Below are 13,757 nucleotides of genomic sequence, written 5' to 3'. Positions count from 1 at the left end.
CTCTCTGGAGTAGACACTCTCTTTACACTATATGATTCACATATACTTTCTTGAATATAGCTATGGTGCAAACAGTCTGTGTTCTCATGACTGTATTTTATCACTAGCTGCTCTTAAATGCCTTTTATGGAGAAAGGACAGAGGATAGATTGTTAACTGTCATCCACTTTGTCTATTAAGCAGAATATGCCTGAAAGGGATACAGGGAATCCAGCTGTTAGCAACATAACCTCCCACCACTTGCACAAAACTGACAACTAGGAGACAAAACCAACATTATTTAATAACCCAGTCAGCTTAAGCCTTTGATTACTGTGGTTATCAGGATGACAAAGTTTTGTTCTTGTGGCACAGAACACAGGAAACTATGAAAATATAGCAGCCACAGACACCCTTTGGAATAGCATACCTACCACACAACCCATGAATGTGAAGCCCATACATCCTTTTGTCTTTTCTTACTGTCTTCCAGTTGTGTCCCCTAGTACTGCTGAGAGATGTGGTTTTGTGCTGTTGCTGTTTAGTCAATGATTCCTTCATTGCAAGAGGAAAGTTGCCATGATTGCAATTGTGATACCATAGTTTTTGTTACCATTCTTTATGTTTCTTTATTCCCAGATTGGTACAACAATAATTAATGATCTGTTTTTATTTGCTGTCTGTATGTCTTGCACCCAAACAGCTCTGTTTTTCTGTCTCCACAGGTCTTCATATGGACTATTGCTCGCTGTAGTTCTGGAAATATTTCTTAGAAGGACTTGCTGCTTTATTTGAAACTATAGGCTCTGGTCCCAAACCAAGGGATCCTTCCATTTCTAAGTGTTCAGTTCCCTTCTGCCAACTCAGGCCTTTATTTGTTCAAGGATGTCATTTGAAAAGATCACCAGTCTTTTTAATTATTGCTTTCTTATATATCTGGTATTTTATAACTGAAATCTTTGAAAAGCCATTTTTACTAACACAGGAAATTCTTACCACTGACAAAACAATTTGTAAAGCAGACCAAGGAAAAGATATTTTGCTCTCTTCCTGTCTTGTCAGGTATCCACGGCCCAGATACAAAATTTTGGCAATTCTACATCAGAGTTATCCTGATGGCTACTGAAGTCAGATCATCTCAGTTTCATTTGCTTCCTTATTTTGAGGCTGGACTTGAGAAGTCTTTCTGTTTTTGTTATAGCAGTGAATCAGAGGCTTGTGCTCTGAAAACTAACTTCTCAAGGAATAAGATTTCAAACAGACATAAAAAGATCAACACACAAACAAAACATAGACATCATTCTGTTCATACTGACTATACCTGAACTGTCATCTTTGGACTTGTGGTTTTGGTCTGGAAGCAAAAAGCCAGTGTTTCAGTTTTCAGACACTAGAGGAAGAACATTGTGAATACCTGATTAACTTCTAGCAGACAAAATATATTCCTTAGTACGGAACTTCCAACAATGTGGAAAATTTCCCCAATATGAAAAAGGGCCTTGTCTCTTTTCTTTCATAATATTTCACATTCTTATCTTTCAGATTTACTGTTTCTGATATATTTGACTGTCATGTTCAATTATGAACTGTATTACAAACACCACTTGCAGAAGCTAAATTCCTCCCACATGGGGAAAGCTACTTGGACATAGATAAAGATTTCCTTCTGAAGAAAACTAATTTCAAAAACATAACAAATCTGATCCAGGAATTTTTATTCTATTTTTATTTTTATTTTATTTTTATTTTATTTTTATTTTTATTTTTTAGAATTGGTAAGTTCCTTTTTTCACTTCTAGAAATCTTCGGAATAGTAACTCTTTCTCTCCTACTTGTTTTTCTCACTTTCAAAACTTTACATCCTGCATATGCAGAATGAATTAGTCTAGTGTAGTGCATGGGGCACATTTATTTACATCTGCTTTGCTATTGTCTACACAAGCTTTTATATAGTTGAAAAATTCCTTTTTTAGCAGACTGGAACTCACTTTCCTTCCCATATATACGTGATTCCTAGGGTTAAGGCACAGTAGAAACTTTATCAACACATCTTTTGGCTTTCTTCTTGTTCCTGGAGATATGAGATCCCAACTCAATGTATTCTACCTCTTTTACTTGCTCACTGCCAAAGAAATCTTTGAAACTGTTTGCACAGATCTGCCTTACAAAGCTCTAAAGCTCACCCAATACAAATAAAAGCTGGGACAGTCAAATGCTCACCATTCTGTACCATTACAAAGAACAACAGATTAGCCACTCCGCTGAGTAGTTTTGTTGGTGTTTGGGAAGGCAGATGGATGTTTTCAAACTTCAAGAAACAAATGTATATTTGAAAAATGGACAATATCTTTACCATCAAAAGTTTCTTCATGTTCTGTTTTACCACATAATGGAATCCTGTACAAGTTTTTATTATAGCAGCACTAATTAGGTTCTAAAGCAATATATAAAAATGCCAGATGTCAAAATAGAAATATTAGCAAAGCTGTCAAACTCATGAATAGAGGTAAGAATAGCACTTAGCATAAAATATTGTTCTACTCACCATCAGGAATTACAGAAATTGAAGGTTTATTTTACTTGCAGATCTGTCTTGGAGAACTGATTCTGCTAGTGAAAGCTAGATATCCTTTCATAAGACCCAAGACCAAATACCTATTTAACTCTTGCTGAGTTTCTAAATTATTTTTGCTCTATGTTTCTTAAAAAATGATGCTGCTAACAATGAAATGAAAATAAAACATCTGCAGATAATGAAAAATTCAGGCAAAGTCAAATCCTAGTTTGACATAAACAGATTAACTCCAAAGGAGAATTGGAACTGTTCCTTTTTATACCAAATTAATACTTAATATACAACATCTGCATTAATGTGTTTTTTGTTTGTTTGTTTGTTTTTTTCCTTGAACTGCAAATATATTGTTAGTACCAGTTATCCCATCATGATTTCTTAAGCAGTCAGGGCCTTAATATGTTTCAGGTAGAACTTCAGTACACTGTTGTCCACTTTTCCTTTCTACAGAATATACTAGCTTGACTCATAAAGTCAGAGTCAAACAGAGTGCTACTTCTATTCATATAGACAACTTCTATCAGAAGAACAAGAAAAGCAGAAATGTGACACTGAATTCTACCTGCTTCAGAAAACCTTTCCTGTTTCAAGATAGTTGCTGAATGAGGGTGGTCCCCCGACTCAAGCCCTAGTCAGGAGCCCCTGTGTGAGTTCAGCTCATCTGTAGAGCTGCTTTTGTTGAAAAGTATGTTTTCTTAAGCAAACATTTGTAGCATCAAATTTTAGGGGTGCATTTACAGCATAGAACAAGCATAGGAAGGCTAAAAAACATCATAATTCATAAATTTTTTAGTGATCATAGATTCCAATTAATACAAACATGTCTAGATGATAATACTCTGTTTGGCCTTCACCATATATGTCAAGCCTGAAACCCAAATTCTCCCTGTGAGTGCTTAGAGCATTAAAACCGAATCGCATAGTCACAGAGTGCCTGAGGTTAGAAGGGACCTCTGCACATCATGAAGTCTGACCTTATGCTTAAATAGGGTCACGATAAGCAGGTCATCCAGTATTGTGTCCAGTTAGATTTTGAAGATCTCCAAGGATGGAGATTCCACAGACTCTCTGGCCAACAAATTCTTGTGTTCGGCCAACCTCACAGTATGGAAGTTTCTTTTCATGTTTAAGTGGAATTTCTTGTATTGATCTTGTGCCTATTGCAACCTGTTCTGTCACTGGACATCACTGGTAAGAGTCTTCTTTATTCCTTTTCTTCTCTAGGTTGTCATGCCTTTCCTCATAAGAGAAATAGTCCCATTGCTTCATCATTTTCATGGCCCTTCACTGGACTCTCTGCAGTATGTCCATGTCTCTTCTGTATTGGGGAGCCCAGAACTGGAGCCAGTGCTCCAGATGTGGCCTTATCAGTGCTGAGTGGAGGGCAAGGATAACCTCCACTGACCTGCAAGCAACACCCCTCCTAATGCAGTTCAGTAGGATGCTGCCCTTCTTTGCTGCAAGGGAAAGTTACTGGCTCATGCTCACTTGTCCACCAGGACTCCCAGGTCCTTCTCTGCAAAGCTGCTTTCCAGTTGGTTGGCCGCAGCCTGATCTGGGGCCCAAGGCCTGAGGTTTGGGTTGCTCCTCCCCAGGTGCAGGACTTAGCACTTCCTTTTGCTGAACTTTAAGAGGTTTCTGTCACCCCAATTCTTGAGCCTGCACTGTTCCCTCTCAATGATAGCACCCCCTTCTGACCTCAACCAATGCACCCAGTTTTGTATCATCTGTGAACTTGCAGAGGATACACTCTGCCCCATCTTCCACATCATTAATGACAAGGTTAGGTAGTATTGACCCCACTATCCACTTTTGGGGCACACTACATAGGACTTGCCTCCAGTTGGTCTTTGTGCTTCTGATCACAAGCCTTTGAGCATGACAGTTCAGTCAGTTTCCAATATACTTCAGTGTCCACTTATCTATCCCCTCCTTCATTAACTGGTAACCAATCTAAAGAAAAGAGGAACACCAAGTACAGATTTTTGCATTAGTGGGCCATATTTAAGATTTTTTTTCTTACTGAAATCTATTTTATCAAGAGCTCAGAAACTGATACAGCTATTAATACACATGGAATATGTAAAGGATTCCTAGTTCTTAGCTAGAACTGTTCAATATAATAAACTATTTTTAAAGTGAAGTGTCCGACCCTTAACGTCTGTCTGTTTTTCAAAAGGTATGATGTTTAACTAGTGCAACTAACAGACATCAAGTGAATGTTGCATTACATTAACATACATGATTAACTCTTAAAATTACTAACAGCAGAGCTTTAAGCATGTGCTTTACATTTACTAGTACCTTGTGGAAGTTCAGTACAAAATTTAACATGGACTACATTGTCTAGTGTACTTATGTGGTGGTTTTAGCCAGCTGGGCAGCTGAGCTCCACCACAACCGCTCTCTCACTTCCCCTTCCTCAAAGGGAAAGGGGGAGAAAATATGATGTAAAGGCTTCAAGGGTTAAGATAAGGACAGGGAGATTACTCAACAATTATTGTCATGGGAAAGACAGACTCAGCGTAGGGGAGAATAATAAAATTTATTGTCTATCACTAGCAGAATAGAACAGTGAGAAACTAACAGTAAACTAAAACACCTCCCCCCAATGCACCCTCTTCTCCCTCCTCACCCCAAGTGGCACAGGAAAATGGGGAAGGGGGACTGTGATCAGTCCCTGACGCTTTGTCTCCGCAGCCGCTCCTTCCCGGTCCCTCTCAGCCCCTGCTCCACGTGAGGTCCCTCCCACGGAATGTTGTCCCTCCCGAACTGAGCCTGCGGGGGCTGCCCACAGGCAGCAGCTCTCTAAGAACTGCTCCCACATGGCTCCGTATCACGGGGTCCATCCATCCCCCAGGAGCAAACTGCTCCAGCACGGGTCCCCCACGGGCGGCAGCTCCCCCCAGACCCCCTGCTCCTGCGTGGGCTCCTCTCCACGGGCTGCAGCTCCGGCCCGGGGCCTGCTCCTGCGGGGGCTCTCCATGGGCCGCAGCCTCCTCCAGGCCACATCCACCTGCTCCACCGGGGGCTCCTCCACGGGCTGCAGCGTGGAGATCTGCTCCGTGTGGGACCCATGGGCTGCAGGGGGACAGCCTGCTCCACCAGGGGCCTCTCCACAGGCCGCAGGGGAACTTGTGCTGCCTGCCTGGAGCACCTCCTGCCCTCCTGCTGCACTGCCCTTGGGGGCTGCAGGGCTGGCTCTCACCCCTCTCCCCCAGCTGCTTTTCTGCAGCAGTTTTTCTTTCCCCCTTTCTTAAATCTGCTCTCACAGAGGCACAAACAACATCGCTTATTAGCTCAGCTCTGGGCAGTGGTGGGTCCCTTTGGAGCCAGCTGAAACTGGGCCTTATCTGACGTGGAGCAGCTGTTGGATTTTTCTCACAGAGGCCACCCTTGCAGCCTCTCTGCTACCACGAAAACCCAATACAACTTAGGTCCCTTGTCTGTCTTGGGGAAACGCATTAATGTATTTGGACAGAAATGCAAATTCCCGTCATTACCGTACATTTCGTGGTGTTTAGCATTATTTACTTATTTTGCAAGAATAAAATAAAAGAATTTCCCATTGGGGTGTTATTCAGGCTATTGTATCAAGGGTGGACAAGTTTTTGTATTTTTAAATTTAGGTGTAGAATTTTCTCTGAAGTATTTACTAGATTAAGACTGATTTGCCCATATTCATTTTCTCCTGCTGAAGCACATCTTTCTGAACAAAGCAATATGACCTTGCCAGCTGAGAAGAACATAGTGTTCAGCTTAAACTCTTTTAGAGCTTGTTGGCTCTAAAATTAAATTACATATAGCACATGAGAGTGTTCTCACACATATTATGTAGAAAAAGTTGAGACACTCAGAGATGCTTTTATTTAAAATATCAATCCATAAATGCATTTCTGTTATTGTGATCAGTACTTTATGTCTCATTTCTCATTTTCTTCAGAAAGCCAAAAGGAAGTTATTTAGGGGTATATATTTTGAAGAATGGAATCATAGAATCATTTAGGTTGGAAAAGACCACTAAGATTATCAAGTCCAAACGTGAACCTAGCCAAAAATAAAGAAAATTTTGAAAAGAATTAACTGGGGTGTTCCAGTTGTAAGTGATTCTGAGAGACAGATAAAGCAACAAAGATTTTTGACATACCAATAAACTTAATCCAAATTTATGATACTGGGGGCACTTGATTCAAATTTCTATGCACTTGAATCTGACAATGCTAACTACTTTTTAGAAACACTTTAACGATTCTATTTCTGTCATGCGATTCTACTTTTTTTTTTTTTCACTAAACAAGCTGTCCAGTTTTTCAGGTTAAGAAAAAAAGTAATGGGGGAGTTTACATAACTGTGTCCTTATGTCTGATGCAAATGTTTAGAATAGCTTTGGAGAAGTAAGGCTCAGATTTCCTGGATTTTGTTCATGTTACAACTATATAACAATGTTTTTGAAAATGTTCTTTGATATAGCAGTATAGGAAGTAGCTTTTTACCCATTATTACTCTGTCAGCCTCCTCTGTTATTAAGAAGTATGACAGATACCATCAGTTTGTGTCTATAAAACTCTAGCTAGAATATTTTCTGTTGTAAAAATGTTTTGCCAGGTGACCTGGCCAAATTCAAAATTACGTGGCAAAAGTGAGGTCTTCTGTTCTGTTGCAGATGTTAAAGACATCCATTTTCCGTCTGGCATTGACAGCCTTATGTCTGGATGGAAAAGTGACAGGGTTTTATTTTTTTCTTCCTTCTTCTTCCTTCTTCTTCTTCTTCTTCTTCTTCTTCTTCTTCTTCTTCTTCTTCTTCTTCTTCTTCTTCTTCTTCTTCTTCTTCTTCCTTCTTCTTCTTCTTCTTCTTCTTCTTCTTCTTCTTCTTCTTCTTCTTTCTTCTTCTTCTTCTTTCTTCTTCTTCTTCACACAGATTGATTGTGAAACTACCTCAAGTTGGGTAACTGAATGCACTAACAACTCTTTAGTGATTAGGAACATCAACTCAATGTTTTGAGTAAAGCAGTAATTTCAGATTTTACATGTTCAAGCATGAATGCCAACAGTGATAACTGTTTTTTTTTTTTGGTTTTCTTTTGTGTTTTTTTTTTTGGGGGGGGGAGGGGGGGAGGGGGGGAGTGGGAAGATGGGAGAGAGGGGAATAAGTCCCCCAAATGAATAAATGAATATTTTACCTTTATAAAAGTATTTTCCATCCAGAGAAAGAATCTGTTTCTCCTTTTACTATTTTTTCCCCATAAGTTTCTAAAAGAATTCTTGTAATTCTGTGAGGCTAAACCTAGGACTAGTGGACCTGCAATTATCTAATACAAAGAGCTAGTTTCATTTTCAGTGTAATTAGTAAATGACACCAAGAGTGTTTATAGTTTCCTCCTAATGCAAGAGAGATCAGTGCAGACATTTGACTGGTTTTATACTTCCCTTGCTACTGGTATTGTGGAACTGAGGGGAGTAATGGACCATGAAAGGAAGGAGGTAACACACCAGAAAATGACAAGAATTACACCACTTGCTGTGTGTTGCCTCTTGGCAAATGTCCATCAGTATAAATAAATATGTGCAGCTCCTGCTAGCCCATAAAATATTCAGCTAGCAGAATTTAAAGTCTCTAAATCAATATAGCCTGTCTTTACTATCGTAAAGTTAAGAAAAAGATTCCATTTAATAAAAAAAAAAAAAGAAAAAACAGCAGCCAGAGCTGAGGGCTCTGTTAACATGCTGTTCCAAGCTCTCAGATTTCAGCTAGCAGTTCACTATTGTCTGCCCATCTGGCTCATGAAGAAGCATGATGACCATATACATAAAGAACAAGCAAAAAAGTCTGAAATCTAAAATACATGTCAAAACTTGAGTTCTCAGACAACTAGAAATACTAATCTTTATTTCTTTAATGTAAGTGCAGATAGACTGACAGTTCTGTGAAATGCAATCTTCTCTTTAGCGTTTAGCAGCATAGAGGCGGTGATACAGATTTTCTTTAGGTCGTTTTGACATGGCACTTAAAATAAACTGAGAAAAGCTTGTTTGGGAGGAAATGTTCATTAGTATAGTATCTATTTTCACTGAATCTGTGTGATTAAGATTAAAAATTTAGCTTCTATTAGGTATAAAACTCTAAAACTGCCTGTGTTATGGAAGTGTTTCTATAAGCATCTCTGTAAAATCAGTTTCCTATTCTTTAAAACAAGTGTCTATAATAAACAGAATTCTTTTTCTCTAAAATATCCCTTTATTTATTTTTTTCCCCAAATCATATGCTATATAAGCATTTTTTGCTGGTTTGAACATTGCACTTTCACATTTGTTTTGTCCTTTTCACTCTGCACTTTGTAATCATGTCCTTTACAACAGTATCTCCTGATACTGTGCTGTTCCATCTTGGAGATATTAACATTTCAAGAGAAAAATGTAAATAAGGGGAAAATTGAGAAGGCCTAAAAAATCAGGAAGGCCTGCAATGTCCATATGGTACAATTATAGTCTGCACTGTCTTTGAGGAACTTCTTGTGCTGTTCTATCCAGAACTGCCCATTGTTTGTAGGACTGATCTCTTCCAGATTGTTAGGTCTGATACCTAATTTTCACATTAATCACTGTGGGAAAATAAACCCTAAGACAGTGGAAATATGCTTCATTGTGCCTGAAAGGTGCAAAAGCCCCACATAAGGCAGGCAGCATGCAAAAGATAGGTCAAACTGGCTCGCTCTTTACACACCCTGAAATTCCTTAATGTGCTGAAATGCTGTGAGTAATTTTAAGGATGCTGAGAAACACTGGTACTCTGGTGATGTGAACAGTAGGAATAGCTGGAAAAGTTGGATGATAATATGCTTTTTTTTTTTTTTTTGGGTGGGGGAGGCTATGCACAATAAATGTCTTCCCCATAGCTGAACTGATAATGCTAGTGTTTATGAAGATCTTTCCCTTTATTATCCAAATATTGTACTCAGAATTAAAAAAAAATAATAATGATAATGATAATATATATATATATGTATATATATATAGATTTTTTTTTTAAATAAATAAAAGGTTTGTATGCTGGAAGACCAAAAGAGTTTTAAGAGCAGAAAAACTAAGGTAGTTCTGCAGTTTTGGTCTGAGTGGGATATGATCATTGATAGAGGAAACCCAGTGCCAAGAATAACCTGAAGATGATGTACAACGGAAATTGGTTAGTGTTTGGGATCACTAGTATGTGTTTCTGGACAGACAACTACACTGATTAGCAGTACCTTTCTTCCAGAAGAGGGAGTGGCTGCTATCTGCTCAATAAAGCATGTTCCCATTGTTGTTAGTAATTCTGACAGTGCCAGTAACCTGTTGCTGTTCTAGCTTCTTAGAAAAAGCAATAAATTTTCTTATCTGAATTCAGCAGACATTTTGATCATCACAGGTTAGGATTTTATTGTCAAGTCAAAATGGTTGATATAATGCTTCTTTTAAGATATTAAGGAAATACCTTCTCTCTCTCCTGAAAGTTATACCATATTTTACATAGTCTCAAGCAGAGGAGTATTTCTGAGACTCAGAGTATGGGATTCTATCTGAAAATTAAAGTCATCCTTTTAGCATTTTGTCATATTTGCAGTTTTGTGAGGTTGCAATGTTGTATTTTTTATGAATAAATGCCATTTTTAGCCAATACTGCAGATTTACCTATTTATTTATTTATTTATTTGTTACACTAGGGTTTAAAAGACACTTGTGAATTGCCCTGGATAAGCTGGATTTCAGACAGTTTCCTAGCTTTCATCATTTTGGTTGGTTGCTTTCTGAATACAGAAAAAGACATACTGAGATGCTATTTTAATACGAATCCTTTAAGTGGTTCAGGTCCATACAGGTGCACTAGACTTGTTTAATCTTGAAGTAGAAACAACATGAATAAATATAGTAACATCTTAGTCTGAGTCTCCTTCTCTGGAGATATTCAAGGCCTATCTGGATGCCTACCTGGGCAATGTGCTCTAGGGAACCTGCTTTGGCAGGGGGGTTGTACCTGATGATCTCTTGAGGTCCCTTCCAACCCCTACAATTCTGTGATTCTGTGATTCTGTGAAAAGGCATAAAGTCTTGTACAAAAAAAGGTTAATCAAATGAAGACATCTTCAACTATAAACTTGTAAGAACTTAAAAAACAGAAAGATTACTGAAAGATATTTCAGATGCACTATTATAAACTTTGCCAAGTTCTTATTTCTTGTGTTTCACTAAAACCATCTCTCCATTCTAGTGACAAATTCTTAGCACTAATACGCTGTCCCTGGATGCTACCATGCAAAAAAGAGAAATATTCATTTATACTAGTCTCGTTTAGCAGAGTGGATATTAGCTATCTAGACACTCTGTGTAGTTAATACTAAGAAAGTATGGGGGTAAAGAAACCAAAGAACTATTACGAGCATGATAGTTGTTCATGTCATACAAAGTCCAGCTGATACTCTGCTGAAGGAAGGTATAATATGTGGTAATAAAATGACTCATTTTCAGGGTGATCCCTTTCATTTCCTGATCAATTATCAGGAAAGTTTAAATGTAGCAAAGCTTATAGCCTTGTGGAAAATGAAACTTAAAATATTTGATATAAAGTTTAAATTTATGTTTCTATAATAATATACAAATACAACATTATTTGAAATGTACATGTAAGTAATAATTTAGATAGACAATGATAGACAATATAATCAGTAAAACACATAGGATCCATGTTAAGACAACATTGATTCTCCCTAGAGCCTCCTCTGATTCAAATGTGTAGTATTTAGTTCTTCAGCAGGTTTTTACTTTACAGATCAATGACAGCAATTAGTTAGATTATTAAAGAATAAAGCTGAAAGTTTTTTTTTTCTTTCTGCTATAATAAAGAAAGCTAGTTAGCTTTTTGGTTTATATATATATATGAAGTGTTTTAAAGTACCTATTGCATATTAATTAAAATTTGTGAAGTGGATGGTTTCTTGAGATTCCTTCACCTTTCCCTTTCTAATTCTGAAATCAAACTGTTGCTGATGTTAACAGAAATATGTTCAGTAGCCCTTTTTTTTCTTTTTTTCTGTAAACAGTTCATGTCTTTGTTACAGTTCAGTGTAATTTTAATACAGATATCACAGTTACATTTGAAGCAAGTAGATTTTTTCCTACTAAGTATGCTGACATTGAGGTAAGGTTGCTCTGTTCACTATAGCTACAGGAGTGCAAAAGGTACCTGAATGACATTCAGAAAGAGAAATAAATTATGCTGTGTGTTAGTCATTAGGTTGACAATGGTAGCTAAGTACAGTCAGAAATGATCCAAAGAAAATTTTACACTGGAGAAAAAAATCACTTTTCTTAAGGTCTAGATTATGATAGCAGAGTCAGAGCTTCACATGAATGGTCAAGAAACACAGAAGAAATTGTCAGTGCTGTGATAACAAAGCAAATGAGCCTCCAGAGCTAAATCCTTAAGTGCCAGCTTATGAATCTTTGGCATCCACCTGAGTTTCTGAATTGCTGTGAACCCACACATTTCTTCCATTTGTGTAAATTATAGTGGTGTGTCTGGCATAATCTGAGACTTTATCATGGATCTGCTACAGAACAGAGGGATCCAGTGTTGGCCCAATTGTATCAAAGGCATAGTACAGAGTATGTCCTGCTGCAGAAATTGTAATTGGCAGTACTACCCAACATTATTTTTCCCATCATGGCATTATTTTTCACATCATGGCAGTATATACTTCCAAGGCTACTTCTATGTCAAATTTTTAAATCCCATTTCTGTTTTGCTTTCCCTTCAGTAAATTTGCGCTCAAGGTGATGCCCACCAGATATGTGATAAATTACAGATGATGCATGCATGCACGTGTGTACACATGTGCACCATCTGTGTAATACACTTACATATATGTATCTATCCAGTCATAGGCCTAGGTGAAAAACTTTGTGCTTAAGATGCTGGAATAAACTTCATGAAAAGTATCAGTTTGGTTATTAGCTGTATCAAAACGTTCCTGTGTGACTTCGTGCTTGCTCTGGAATGTTTGGTCTAGCTGGATGATATGAATTTCTGAACTCTTCAGAATCAAATTGATTTTGTAGCTGGAATTTCTTAGTTTGCTTTTGAACCTCAGGCTCGTCCTCCCTCATTTTCCCAGAGGTGTCTGACATATTTATCCACCATTTCTCAAGGTGGTTACTGCCCCAAATGACAAGATTTATACCAGATACTCCAAAACTCAGCAGGTTACTCTGTTTGCTACAAGTTGTATAAGCCACTGTTTGTGTGTAGCTTGTACGTTAGAGAACGCTTTAACAATAATGTCTATTAATAAACACATAGACAGCACCTTTCCTTCTGAATCAAGACATTTCGTTCTTTTTATATTTTTGTGTTATTTTTTGTGTATATTTTTGTGTTACTTCTTATCCTGCATATGTGTGATGTTGTGTCACTTTGAAATGTCAAATGTTTTAGAAGTAAGCAATTAATATTCAGTTATCTGCCTGAAAGGCTGGGAAGGGAAGGGAAGGGAAGGGAAGGCAAGGGAAGGGAAGGGAAGGGAAGGGAAGGGAAGGGAAGGGAAGGGAAGGGAAGGGAAGGGAAGGGAAGGGAAGGGAAGGGAAGGGAAGGGAAGGGAAGGGAAGGGAAGGGAAGGGAAGGGAAGGGAAGGGAAGGGAAGGGAAGGGAAGGGAAGGGAAGGGAAGGGAAGGGAAGGGAAGGGAAGGGAAGGGAAGGGAAGGGAAGGGAAGGGAAGGGAAGGGAAGGGAAGGGAAGGGAAGGGAAGGGAAGGGAAGGGAAGGGAAAAAAAGGGAAGGGAAAAAAAGGGAAGGGAAAAAAAGGGAAGGGAAAAAAAGGGAAGGGAAGGGAAGGGAAAAAAAGGGAAGGGAAAAAAAGGGAAGGGAAAAAAGGGAAGGGAAAAAAAGGGAAGGGAAAAAAAGGGAAGGGAAAAGGGAAGGGAAGGGGAAAAAAGGGAAGGGAAATGGGAAGGGAAAAAAGGGAAGGATGGAAAGAATAAAACAAAAAAAAAAGAAAAAAAGAAAAAAAATGAAAGAAGGAAAGGAAAGGAAAGGAAAGGAAAGGAAAGGAAAGGAAAGGAAAGGAAAGGAAAGGAAAGGAAAGGAAAGGAAAGGAAAGGAAAGGAAAGGAAAGGAAAGGAAAGGAAAGGAAAGGAAAGGAAAGGAAAGGAAAGGAAAGGAAAGGAAAGGAAAGGAAAGG

This window comes from Anser anser, assembly GCF_964211835.1.
Source record: "Anser anser genome assembly, chromosome: Z".
NCBI classification, from domain to species: domain Eukaryota; kingdom Metazoa; phylum Chordata; class Aves; order Anseriformes; family Anatidae; genus Anser; species Anser anser.
This window is presented reverse-complemented; position numbering follows the sequence as displayed.